The sequence below is a fragment of the Opisthorchis viverrini genome (genome assembly GCF_000715545.1).
Source record: "Opisthorchis viverrini unplaced genomic scaffold opera_v5_155, whole genome shotgun sequence".
NCBI lineage: Eukaryota > Metazoa > Platyhelminthes > Trematoda > Opisthorchiida > Opisthorchiidae > Opisthorchis > Opisthorchis viverrini.
This window is the reverse complement of record NW_008751811.1, coordinates 1,043,539-1,057,068: the sequence shown is the minus strand read 5'-3', so window position 1 is coordinate 1,057,068 and position 13,530 is coordinate 1,043,539.

The window sequence follows — 13,530 nt, the reverse complement described above, 5'->3', positions numbered from 1 at the left end:
CCGACATTGCAAACTGGCCCTGCTTTATATGTCGAGAGTCACTGAGCTGGATAACCGGACGGCGCTGAAATCCATTCCGGCAATGCACGCTCAGTTCTGGGGCTGAGTAATACTCTCAAGTCATATATTCCACAGGTGATTGATTCGGATCACCGGACACATGGAGAGTGAACTGTAAAAAAGCTGATTCCTTTCTTAGCGTTCTGATATGCATAACCACTCTTGGTACGCGTGTTTCGGAGACACATTATACATCAATGTTAAAAGAGAATAAGGTTTCAGCGAGCATAGCCTGTTTGCAGGTTTGACATAGAGTGAAGAGGTTAAAAGCTCCTATGCTGAAAGGACCTCATGGATTAAGCAAGCTTTTATTTTGTATATTGTTAATAGGCTTCGGGATGCATAAGACCCAATGGTCAGATAAATGACGGCCAGATGACCTAGCAGTGTTCACTTGTGATGTGGGAAGGGTTTGGGGAAGTGTACTCGTGGAAAATGAACTGTGCGGGCAAGTGATACCTCCTGGTAGCCCGAGCCGAAGAATAAGGTTTGGTTGAGATATCCCCTTCTTGAGTCCTTGACTCAAGTTTTACCCACAATGCAGTAGGAGGATGTAGGGTTTTGTTTGGGGACCCTTCCTCTAGCCTCTGACTCAGAAGTCTGACCGACAATGCAGCGAGCAAATGTGTTTTCTTCGGAGACCATGCCAGGAGCCCATGACTCATTAGTCTGAACTGCACTGCAGCAGGGATGTGGCCTAACCGAATGACACTTGCGATGATTCTGTTCACAGCAGTTGCCTTTTGAGTAACATCAAACACTTCGGTTTTAAAAGTATTTTGACCGTAATGAATAGTAACCCGGTGGTCACAATCAATCGTTGGGCGATCGGGGTGTTGGGTTTTTAGAGTCAATCTTTTCTAACCCGTCCTTCATCTGGGGAAAGTAGAATCGCTGCTTCCTTGGGTATGGACATGCTAGTCACCTGGAGAAAACCTCCTCCCGCCTTCACTCTTTCATCACAGAGGGCAGTACGACTTTCCCCAGACCGCTTCGTAACACAATTACTCGTAGTAAAATGTCTCGCTGCTCCTAATCTGAGTGCCATTTTGGCCTTCCTGGGATGGCTGCACCTTGTGGAGTAACGTTCCAGCCAGTGTGACCCGCGGGGTCATCGCTGCACTCAATCCTAACCATCACGTCAAGGTGGTAGATTTAGGTTGGGCTGAAGACGACTATTTCCACCTTTTTGATTGTAACCTTGAGTAAGCTCAGGTGGCAAGCTGTTGACGTCTGCTTCATTGTACCGCTTTTCAAAAAACATTTCGGACGCATATTAATCACACTTAGAAACACGTGTAACCCACACTGAACTTACTACTATTGTAGCAATCAGAGTTCGGGCCAAGGAACGTTCTCAGTACGGATGATTTCACCTAAGTTGGAAAGAAGCGTTTGCAAAAAAATTGTCCTGCTCGGCAAACGGATCGAGGTTCCGATCTACAACCAATCAACGCAACCAGGCTACCAGTATTGTGGTATTTTGCTACCAGTAAAATATCCATATCTGATTGTAAGCGCCGAACAGCTGTGACAATTGGGGCTTAGTTGCTCTTAGCATAAGCTCCCCAGGTATCATGCTAGCCGGACTAGCGAAGCTGACTATAGGCGTGATTTTTTACCTATACTCACCAAAACGGTGCTAAGTGTTGAAGGTCTGCACTGTTACGCACTCGAATGATTGTGCCAGAAATAGAGAACGAGGATTGCCGAATGATTGGCTTTAATCTTCTAACAATTCCAGTACATCAGCCAAAACATTAGGAAACACAGTTAGTTTAACGAATAGCGAGTAAAAATTTAAACACAATGTCCGTATATAACATTCTTCCCCGCCGGAAGGATTATTATCAGGGGAATATAGATTAGGCTTCGTGGTTTCAAAGATTATACGGTCGAACACGTTGTTGGTCTGTGATGTACTGTAGGACATTCTCTGGAACTTTACTGGGTTGTTCTGGTGGTGCCGTTTCACCTCCCGGAGGATCAAGCGAGTGTGATTGAGTCTCGTCTGGAGGAGCCACTACACTTTCGATTGATTCAGTTAAATAGACATCTGAGATTGCCAGATGTCTAAGCGAAACAGTTTCTTCCCTTCCGTTCGGGAAACGAACGCGGGCATACTGCGGGTTGCAGTTAACAAGTTCCACCTCTTCCACTAACGGATCGTATTTGGAGGAACTTGTCATCCTTTTTAACAGAACGGGGCCTGGAGTCGTTAACCAAGTCGGAAGAGAGGTGCCGTACGTTGACTTCCGGTGGGAGTTAAAAAATCTCTCGCGTGGTGTTGTGTGAGTAGCAGTACATAATAAGGAGCGACCAGAGTGCAAATCATCTAGAAGCACACATTCCCACTCAGTAATGTCCCGTTGTTGGGTCTTCAACGCCAGAGTGATGGACGTCCAAAGAGTACCGTTAAGCCGTTCGACTTGTCCGTTACCGCGTGGATTGAATGGGGTAGTTCGACTGGTTGCCACACCCCTGTCGTGAAGAAACGTTTGTACTTCGCCTGACATGAAAGCTCCGCCACGATCAGAATGGACGTATGAAGGCATTCTGAATAAAGAGAACAACTGATTAAAACACTTGATCACGGTGGATGAGGACACATCCGTACACGCGAAGGCGAATGGGAAACGGGAGTACTCGTCGATCATTGTTAGAAGGTATTTGTTGTGGGAGGTCGATGGAAGTGGGCCTTTAAAATCTATGCTGACGCGTTCAAACGGCTGTGTAGCTTTAATAAGATTGCCAAAAGGGTGATTGAGGAAACGAGGCTTCAATTCCGAACAAATACTACACTGATTTGTAATCGCCTTAACATCCTCGGTCGAAAACGGCAAATTTTTTGAGCGAACGAAATGAAGCATCCGCGTGATACCGGGGTGACATAATGTATTATGAAGATGTTTGAGATCCACCTGTGACATCGCAGATACGTAATCAGTCCGCGATAGTGCGTCAGCGGCTTTATTCTGATTACCTGGACGGTACTGGACATCGTAATGAAAACAGGACAGTTCAAGTCTCCATCTCTGGATTTTGTCGTTTTTTACTTTGCCTTTGTGTTGTTTGTCGTACATAAAGGCGACTGATCGTTGGTCCGTGACAAGTGTGAAGTGATTGCCGATCAGGTAGTGTCTCCACTTTCTCAGAGCTTCAACAATCGCGTACGCTTCTTTTTCGATTGCTGAATGATGCCGCTCACTGTGTGACAGAGTGCGTGAAAAGAAAGCTACCGGGCGCCCGTCTTGATTGAGAGTGGCCGCAATGGCTATGTCGGAAGCATCAGTTTCCACAACGAGTGGACGAGTGTAGTCTATGGTGAAAACGGCTGCCTTTTCCAAATCGTGTTTGAGCTTATTCAGTGCCGCTTGTACGCTATCTGGAATCGGGAAGATCTGATTGCGGACGATTTGATGAATCTTATCTGAGAAACATGGGATCCAGTGTGCGTAGTATGCCAGCATTCCGACCAATCTTCGTTGTGAACGGATGTCACATGGATGAGGCAACTCCCGTAGGGCTCGAAAACGTTCAGGATCCGGTTTTATCATACCATGAGATATTTCGTATCCCAGTAATAGTACTTTCGCAGTAGCTATGATGCTCTTTTTCTGGTTAAATGTAATACCGTGACGTTTTGAGGCCTCTAAGAATTTCTTCAAATTTCGATCATGTTCCTGGGCATCGCGACCACACACGGTAACATTGTCAACATATGCGAATGTATCGAGCAGACCTTCCTCGCGTATGATGTTGTCTATGGTGCGTTGAAAGCAGGCCACACCATTAGTAACTCCGAACGGAATGCGGCGAAATTGAAAGAGTTTACCACATGCCTCGAATGCAGTATATGGCTTGTCTTTGTCGAGAATGGGGATCTGGTGGTACGCACTTTGAAGGTCTAGTGTGCTAAACACCGTGTAATGGGAAACCTTCTCTACAAGTTCGTCCACCTTCGGCAGAGGATACGCATCAAGGTAAGTGAAGCGATTTATGGTTTGACTGTAATCGATGACCATGCGCTTCTTATGCCTGTCATTTGTAGTAACGAGAACCTGAGCGCGCCAAGGAGAGTTAGACGGCTCAATAATTTTGTCAGCTAGTAACTTCCGAATCTCCGTCTCGATAAATACCGTATCCGTGCGAGAGAAACGACGAGATTTAGTGGCAATTGGAGTACATCCAGGGGCGAGATTATCAAACAAAGAGGGGGCGTTAACTCTCGCTGCTTTCAGTGTGCATATGGCGAATGGGGGCCGCTTACCCGTGAATGGTATGATGACACTTTGGTGTTGACTGAGGAAATCCAAGCCAAGGATGACGTCTGAACACAAATTGGATAAGAGCGAGAGTTTGACACTTTCGTATAGTGTGCTTTTGTACAGAACGGTAGCATAAAGATGACCGCTAGTAACACACGATAAGTTCGTTGAAGCCATCGAGATAGCGCTCTTAGAGGATGTTATTGTCCAACCATGCTTTAGTGCGATGTCAGAAGAAATATAACTTTCGCAACTACCAGTATCGATAAGTGCGTGAAGTGGGATATTATTCACTATAACATCAACGATTGATTTGGAAAGTCCCATGGATGAAGAGATGTTGAAAATGGATGAGACACCAGGGTTCACCGTCGATGTGATACGGCTTGAACCCAGTTTGGATCGACAAACTTTTTGGAAATGACCTTTCTTGCCGCAAGAATGACAGAAAGACTCACGAGCCGGGCATTTTGAACGAATGTGCTTACCGTTGCCACAGAAGAAGCAAGATAAGGATGTGCTTGCAATCGTGTCACTAGATTCCATCTGAGAGATAAAAGCATCACGAACAGGAGTAAGAGGTTTATCAGTTTTGATAGATGCGGCGCCACAGGGAACATGAGAAGACGAGTCGTATGAGAGTGACTGTTGTTGAGCATGTTCAAGCAGACGTGCCTCGTCAAAAGCTTGTTGAAGCTTAAGAGTGTGTTTTTCTAGTAGTCGTTGGCGAACGGAATTAGACTGCAAGCCTGTGATAAAAGCGTCTCGAATAGCCTCATCCCGATGTTCATCGGCAGAAACCGCACGAAAATTGCAGTCCTTGGCAAGGTAACGTAATTTTTGCAGGAACGCGTCGACTAATTGGCCCGGTTCTTGTTTGGTAGTAGCCAGCACGTGGCGGGAAAACACTTCATTTTTGGGTTTAATGTACATCTTTTCGAGCGTCTGGATGGCGTCTTCGTAAGTAGTACAATCACAAACATGTTGATAGACGGACGGAGAAAGGAAATTTACCAAAAGTTTTCTTTTGTCAACGTTTGGGAGTTCGATGCATGAGAGGAAGTTCGTAAACGTTTCGTGCCAATGGATCCATTGTTCTGAAGCAGAAGAGGATTGGGGATCGGCGTCAAACCGATCTGGGCGAAACAATCGTTCCATTGTGTTTTGATAGAAGATTAAATTGTTGCGCACTCGAATGATTGTGCCAGAAACAGAGAACGAGGATTGCCGAATGATTGGCTTTAATCTTCTATCAATTTCAGTACATCAGCTAAAACATTAGGAAACACAATTAGCTCAACGAATAGCGAGTAAAAAAGTTAAACACAACGTCAGTATATAACATTCTTCCCCGCCGGAGGGATTATTGTCAGGAGAATATAAATTAGGCTTCGCGGTTTCGAAGATTATACGGTCGAACACGCTGTTGGTCTGTGATGTACTGTAGGACATTCCCTGGAACTTCACTGGGTTGTTCTGGTGGTGCCGTTTCGCCTCCAGGAGGATCAAGCGAGTGTGATTGAGTCTCGTCTGGAGGAGCCGCTACACTTTCGATTGATTCAGTTAAATAGACATCTGATATTGTCTGTGCTTTGGGTGCCAGATGTCTAAGAGAAACAGTTTCTTCCTTTCCGTTCGGGAAACGAACGCAGGCATACTGCGGGTTACAATTAACAAGTTCCACCTCTTCCACTAACGGATCGTATTTGGAAGAACGTGTCATCCTTTTTAACAGAACGGGGCCTGGAGTCGATAACCAAGTCGGAAGAGAGGTGCCGTACGTTGACTTCCGGTGGAAGTTAAGGAATCTTTCATGTGGTGTCGTGTTAGTAGCGGTGCACAATAAGGAGCGAACAGAGTGCAAAGCATCTAGAAGCACACATTCCCACTCGGTAATGTCCCGTTGTTGGGTCTTCAACGCCAGAGTGATAGACTTCCAAAGAGTACCATTAAGCCGTTCGACTTGTCCGTTACCGCGCGGATTGTATGGGGTAGTTCGACTGGTTGCTACACCCCTGTCGTGAAGAAACGTTTGTACTTCACCTGACATGAAAGCTCCACCACGATCAGAATGGACGTATGAGGGCATTCCGAACAAAGAGAACAACTGATTAAAACACTTGATCACGGTGGATGAGGACACATCCGTACACGCGAAGGCGAATGGGAAACGAGAGTACTCGTCGATCATTGTTAGAAGGTATTTGTTGTGGGAGGTCGATGGAAGTGGGCCTTTAAAATCTATGCTGACGCGTTCAAACGGCTGTGTAGCTTTAATAAGATTGCCAAAAGGGTGATTGAGGAAACGAGGCTTCAATTCCGAACAAATACTACACTGATTTGTAATCGCCTTAACATCCTCGGTCGAAAACGGCAAATTTTTTGAGCGAACGAAATGAAGCATCCGCGTGATACCGGGGTGACATAATGTATTATGAAGATGTTTGAGATCCACCTGTGACATCGCAGATACGTAATCAGTCCGCGATAGTGCGTCAGCGGCTTTATTCTGATTACCTGGACGGTACTGGACATCGTAATGAAAACAGGACAGTTCAAGTCTCCATCTCTGGATTTTGTCGTTTTTTACTTTGCCTTTGTGTTGTTTGTCGTACATAAAGGCGACTGATCGTTGGTCCGTGACAAGTGTGAAGTGATTGCCGATCAGGTAGTGTCTCCACTTTCTCAGAGCTTCAACAATCGCGTACGCTTCTTTTTCGATTGCTGAATGATGCCGCTCACTGTGTGACAGAGTGCGTGAAAAGAAAGCTACCGGGCGCCCGTCTTGATTGAGAGTGGCCGCAATGGCTATGTCGGAAGCATCAGTTTCCACAACGAGTGGACGAGTGTAGTCTATGGTGAAAACGGCTGCCTTTTCCAAATCGTGTTTGAGCTTATTCAGTGCCGCTTGTACGCTATCTGGAATCGGGAAGATCTGATTGCGGACGATTTGATGAATCTTATCTGAGAAACATGGGATCCAGTGTGCGTAGTATGCCAGCATTCCGACCAATCTTCGTTGTGAACGGATGTCACATGGATGAGGCAACTCCCGTAGGGCTCGAAAACGTTCAGGATCCGGTTTTATCATACCATGAGATATTTCGTATCCCAGTAATAGTACTTTCGCAGTAGCTATGATGCTCTTTTTCTGGTTAAATGTAATACCGTGACGTTTTGAGGCCTCTAAGAATTTCTTCAAATTTCGATCATGTTCCTGGGCATCGCGACCACACACGGTAACATTGTCAACATATGCGAATGTATCGAGCAGACCTTCCTCGCGTATGATGTTGTCTATGGTGCGTTGAAAGCAGGCCACACCATTAGTAACTCCGAACGGAATGCGGCGAAATTGAAAGAGTTTACCACATGCCTCGAATGCAGTATATGGCTTGTCTTTGTCGAGAATGGGGATCTGGTGGTACGCACTTTGAAGGTCTAGTGTGCTAAACACCGTGTAATGGGAAACCTTCTCTACAAGTTCGTCCACCTTCGGCAGAGGATACGCATCAAGGTAAGTGAAGCGATTTATGGTTTGACTGTAATCGATGACCATGCGCTTCTTATGCCTGTCATTTGTAGTAACGAGAACCTGAGCGCGCCAAGGAGAGTTAGACGGCTCAATAATTTTGTCAGCTAGTAACTTCCGAATCTCCGTCTCGATAAATACCGTATCCGTGCGAGAGAAACGACGAGATTTAGTGGCAATTGGAGTACATCCAGGGGCGAGATTATCAAACAAAGAGGGGGCGTTAACTCTCGCTGCTTTCAGTGTGCATATGGCGAATGGGGGCCGCTTACCCGTGAATGGTATGATGACACTTTGGTGTTGACTGAGGAAATCCAAGCCAAGGATGACGTCTGAACACAAATTGGATAAGAGCGAGAGTTTGACACTTTCGTATAGTGTGCTTTTGTACAGAACGGTAGCATAAAGATGACCGCTAGTAACACACGATAAGTTCGTTGAAGCCATCGAGATAGCGCTCTTAGAGGATGTTATTGTCCAACCATGCTTTAGTGCGATGTCAGAAGAAATATAACTTTCGCAACTACCAGTATCGATAAGTGCGTGAAGTGGGATATTATTCACTATAACATCAACGATTGATTTGGAAAGTCCCATGGATGAAGAGATCTTGAAAATGGATGAGACACCAGGGTTCATCGTCGATGTGATACGACTTGAACTCGGTTTGGAGCGACAAACCTTTTGGAAATGACCTTTCTTGCCGCAGGAATGACAGAAAATCTCACGAGCCGGGCATTTTGAACGAATGTGCTTAACGTTGTCACAGAAGAAACAAGATAAGGACGCGCTTGCAATCGTGTCATTAGAGCCAGTCTGAGAGATAAGTGCCTCACGAACAGGAGTCAAAGGTTTATCAGTTTTGATAGATGCGGCGCCACAGGGTACATGAGAAGATGAGTCGTATGAGAGTGACTGTTGTTGAGCATGTTCAAGCAGACGTGCCTCGTCAAACGCTTGTTGAAGATTAACAGTGTTTTTCTAGTAGTCGTTATCAAACGGAATTAGACTGCAAGCCTGTGATGAAAACGTCTCGAATGGCCTCATCCCGATGTTCATCCGCAGACCCGCACGAAAATTGCAGTCCTTGGCAAGGTAACGTAATTTTTGCAGGAACACATCGACCAATTGACCCGGACCTTGTTTGGTAGTAGCCAGCACGTGGCGAGAAAACACTTTATTTTTGGGTTAAATGTACATCATTCCGAGCGTCTGGATGGCGTCTTCGTAAGTAGTACATTCACGAACATGTTGATAGACGGACGGAGAAAGAAAATTTACCGAAAGTTTTCTTTTGTCAACGTTTGGGTAGTCGATGCATGACAGGAAATTCGTAAACATTTCGTACCAATCGATCCATTGTTCTGAAGCAGAACAGGATTGGGGGTCGGCGTCAAACCGACCTGGGCGAAACAATCGTTTCATTGTATTTTGTTAGAAGATTAAACTGTTGCGCACTCGAATGATTGTGCCAGAAATAGAGAACGAGAATTGCCGAATGATTGGCTTTAATCTTTTAACAATCTCAGTACATCAGCTAAAACATTAGGAAACACAGTTAGTTTAACGAATAGCGAGTAAAAATCTAAACACAATGTCAGTATATAACATGCACGAACTTTTAATAATTCTAGGCTAGCATGATTGTTTATGTGTGATACCGCTGTATGGAATTCCATGTGGTCACTTAAGAGTATTACATCAAACTTTTCCCAGTAGGTAATATTAATGTTGACCCATCATCTGATTATGCAAACTGGTGTGCCCTGTATTACTATCGAATAAAACTGCTGTGACATACATATATATATACATATATATTAGTACAGTAAGAAGACAATGTGAACAAAAAGGACGCTTACATGTGAACTCGGTCCATTGACCTTTTGCTCAACTGTTGAAGACACTGTTTGATGTACGATCGATGCACGTGAACTCCCTGTGTTGTTTCCCGTTCCTTAGTCTGATGGTGTACCAACTGAGGACACAGTGACATAAGTGCCCCCCCCCCCCAAAAAATGACTTCCATGCAAAACATTACTAATTATATAACAAAATTATGCCATATAATCAAAATGTTTGGTACTGGAAACAACATTGGGGATTTAAATCCTTGGGATATCTGGCTCTCCAGTCGACTGAATGAAGTGCGCCGTTTTTTGTCCCTTGGAGACTAATTTTTTCTCCAGTACATTTCGATCTCCATCCAACGCCGAAAATCCAGGNAAAAAGACGCCCCCCCCCCCCCCCGAAAAAATGACTTCCATGCAAAACATTACTAATTATATAACAAAATTATGCCATATAATCAAAATGTTTGGTACTGGAAACAACATTGGGGATTTAAATCCTTGGGATATCTGGCTCTCCAGTCGACTGAATGAAGTGCGCCGTTTTTTGTCCCTTGGAGACTAATTTTTTCTCCAGTACATTTCGATCTCCATCCAACGCCGAAAATCCAGGAGTATTTGGCACCCTAACTGGACACTTCCAACGATTAGCTCTTAATGATCAAATCAGCCGGCATTGTGATATAACTGTGGCCTAACACTTTGAGTGGTTGAAATTATCTCAGAAGATATTATCTGTGATTCACAGGTTCAGACAGACCCTACGAAAGATGAGGTTAAGGACTCAGCTACCCTAAACATTAGTACGATACCTCTTTGTGCAAAAAACGTTCTTTCGCACTCATTTGCATCTTTCTAGCATAAAATGTCCAGGTTTGTTAAACCATACAAAACGAGGAGGATGATTGCATGACCTAGATATCCTTATGATATCTCAACGTGGTTACCCTTCAACATAAGTCGAATTGACAGTGACCTCAACCGAGTGACGAAGCTCATCATCAAACTCGTGTTAATCCACAAAGATCAGAATTGCACTCTTTCGAGTTTCTTAATCACAGGAGTGATTCCGTAACTTGTGAGAGTCCTGACATGGTAGCAGTTGATTTGGAAATTAAATGACAATGATGCATTCAATACCACATCTGGTGTTGACCCCAGCTGATTTGCATTTTAGATTAGCTATTTGTTGGTCTTCAATTCATTGCTCGATATGCCTGACGTGTCACTGTGTATTATCTGGCAATCGGTCTACGATCTGCCCTGGTCAAAACAAAAACAATATCCGGATTTGAAGTAATCCTCTGGTTTTCTTTCAGCTCGAAGCTAGCTACTACCATCTGCGTATAAGAGCGTGCGCCACAGAAACCGACCAAAATCATACCCTGCTTGGAGGCATACAATTTTGGGGCGAACAGGCTTTAGTTACAAAATGTTCCACAGAACCGATAGATATTAGTGAAGGAAACGGATGACGGTGCTCCGAAAGATTCACTTTACCTTGTTCACTGGAATGAAAGGAAGTATATCTAAACTTCTTATGTCAGTGGCTCAACCACTTGCAGTTGGTTATGCTTATAGTAGAAATTGAGTAACTAGTGAATATACCAGTGAGAACATTGTCAAATACAGTTGAGCAGTCGCTCGATAGCTGTTTTTTCTTGATAAGAATAACCCACACTTCTGAGTTCTTCCTACTGTAAAAACTCCTCGGTATTCATCGTTGAACTATGCACTCTTTGCTTTTATAACCATTTTCAACTAGGTTCTACTTACAACAAATTTCTTTACCACAAAAACACTTAGTTTGCTGTGGTCACGAGAGATGTTCCTTCTCTGGTGAGGCGAAGCTGTTTTTAGTCACCACGATCCTAAGTTATCACCGAGGTGAATCAAAAGAGAACGGAACAAGGTACTCGCCTGTGTGCATGCGGTCTCCTGGGTTGTCGAGGGACTTAATCAATGGGTTCTGTATGTGCCTGTTTAAAAGATATCCCGAAAGCATCCCCTGATTTTCAACGTGCTAGAGTCACACAGCACTCAGAAACCTGTACGCCCTGAAATAATGTTTGCAAACATGTTGTGGGCTTCTTGGCAGCTCTTTCTACACAGAGCAGACTTTCTTCAATAGAGTAAAGCTTCTCGGGTACGGAATCGGTGGGTGTGCACAACACTTAATATGGCAAGTGTCACGATCGGCTGCTCACACATTTTTGCTCCCTGAGCCAATGTTCTCTAGTCAAACCGTCCATCTGAATATTGTAGACAGAGTCTTGTCAGGAAAGATCTGAGCTTTTTCAGTGTAAATGGCACATTAGTTTAGATTGGTCATGCTATCCTTATAAGCGCGTGGATTATGGTGTGTCCCATAGCTCCATGAAAATACTCCTAGGACCAGACTCTTTTATCTTCTTCTCAAAAACCATGCCTTCTGGACGAGCGGCAATGCGTCTCGAAATATGGTGGTGCCCGCTGCGAAAGTTTTAGTCAACTAACGAACTATTTCACTGGCTGAACCATTAAAGCCTTCGAAAAGATGGTAAGATTGTCACAGAGCCAACGGCATAACCAGCACTGTGTGCTATGACTCCATCAGTAGATTTGCTAGTCAAATTGCTGCATAGCTCATGTGAGTATTCCAGGATGAATGTATACCCAGTGAACTTTATTTTTTCGAATGGTGTTTTGAGAATTGAGACCCCATAGTCGAAGTGGCATCGCTGTACCCAGCCATTAGCAGATTCCAATGGTGTTTCTCACCAAACAGGAGTGCATCATGTAGAACTTGTCTGGGATTAAAATGGCAGAATGCGGGGCCAGTTGTAGTCACACAGATCACAGACAGAAAACAAAAAATGACCATTTGAGAGAACTTAAATTTTCATACCAAGAAGATATTGCAAATTTGTCCTGCCAGAATAATTAGAAGACTCAAAACACCACAAAAGGTGTAGCGTTCAGAGAACAAATGGTCGTTCTCTGTCACCTGTGAAACTCTTGTCTTGAAAAGCACACTATTAGCATGTGACGCTAATTGCTAGGGCAGGAATCGTCCGTTGGAGATTTTGTTCATACACAGTGGCATAAGGGAAGTAAGAGTGGTGTGAGTATGAAAAAAAAATGCATATCTCGCAAAACCCCACAACTGAAACCAAAAAAGTTGTCCAGTGGGTTTCAAGCGTTTGTGATGCTACCTGACTGGAAAGTCCTGACTGGCGGGTCAATCAATCGTCACAGCCTACAGCCCCGGGGGCTTGTGACTGCATACGATCTTTCAAGCGCCACCGAACTTCTGGTCCGGATGACATCCCACCCGCATAGTTCAGAGGCGGGTGTGTAGTCCTCAGCCAACGTTTGTCTGATCTCTTGCTTGCATTTTGGAAAAAGAGTCTGTCTCAAACAACTGGAAAGAGTCGATAGTGCCCATTTCTAAAAAAGGAGCATGTAGTGAGTGTGGTAAACACAGAGGGATCAGCTTGACCCCGGTCGTAACGAGACCGTTGGCGTCATTTGTGCTTCGTCGCCTTACGGTGGCTCGTGAGACAGACTCTAGAGCAGCAAGCGGAATTCCGGCCTAGTATGGGTTGCGTTGACCAAATCTTCACACTGCGTCAGGTGCCAGAACAAAGCCATACGTATAAGCGACCCACAATTCTTGTGTTCCTGGATTTCCAAGGCGCATTCGACTCGGTTGACCGGTCTGTTCTTCTTAACACGCTTAGTCATCAAGGAATACCCGAAAGTTTTTGAACATGATACGTTCTTTGTATTATCAGACTTCCGGACATGTGAGTGTACACAGAGAGCTTTCTAAAAGCTT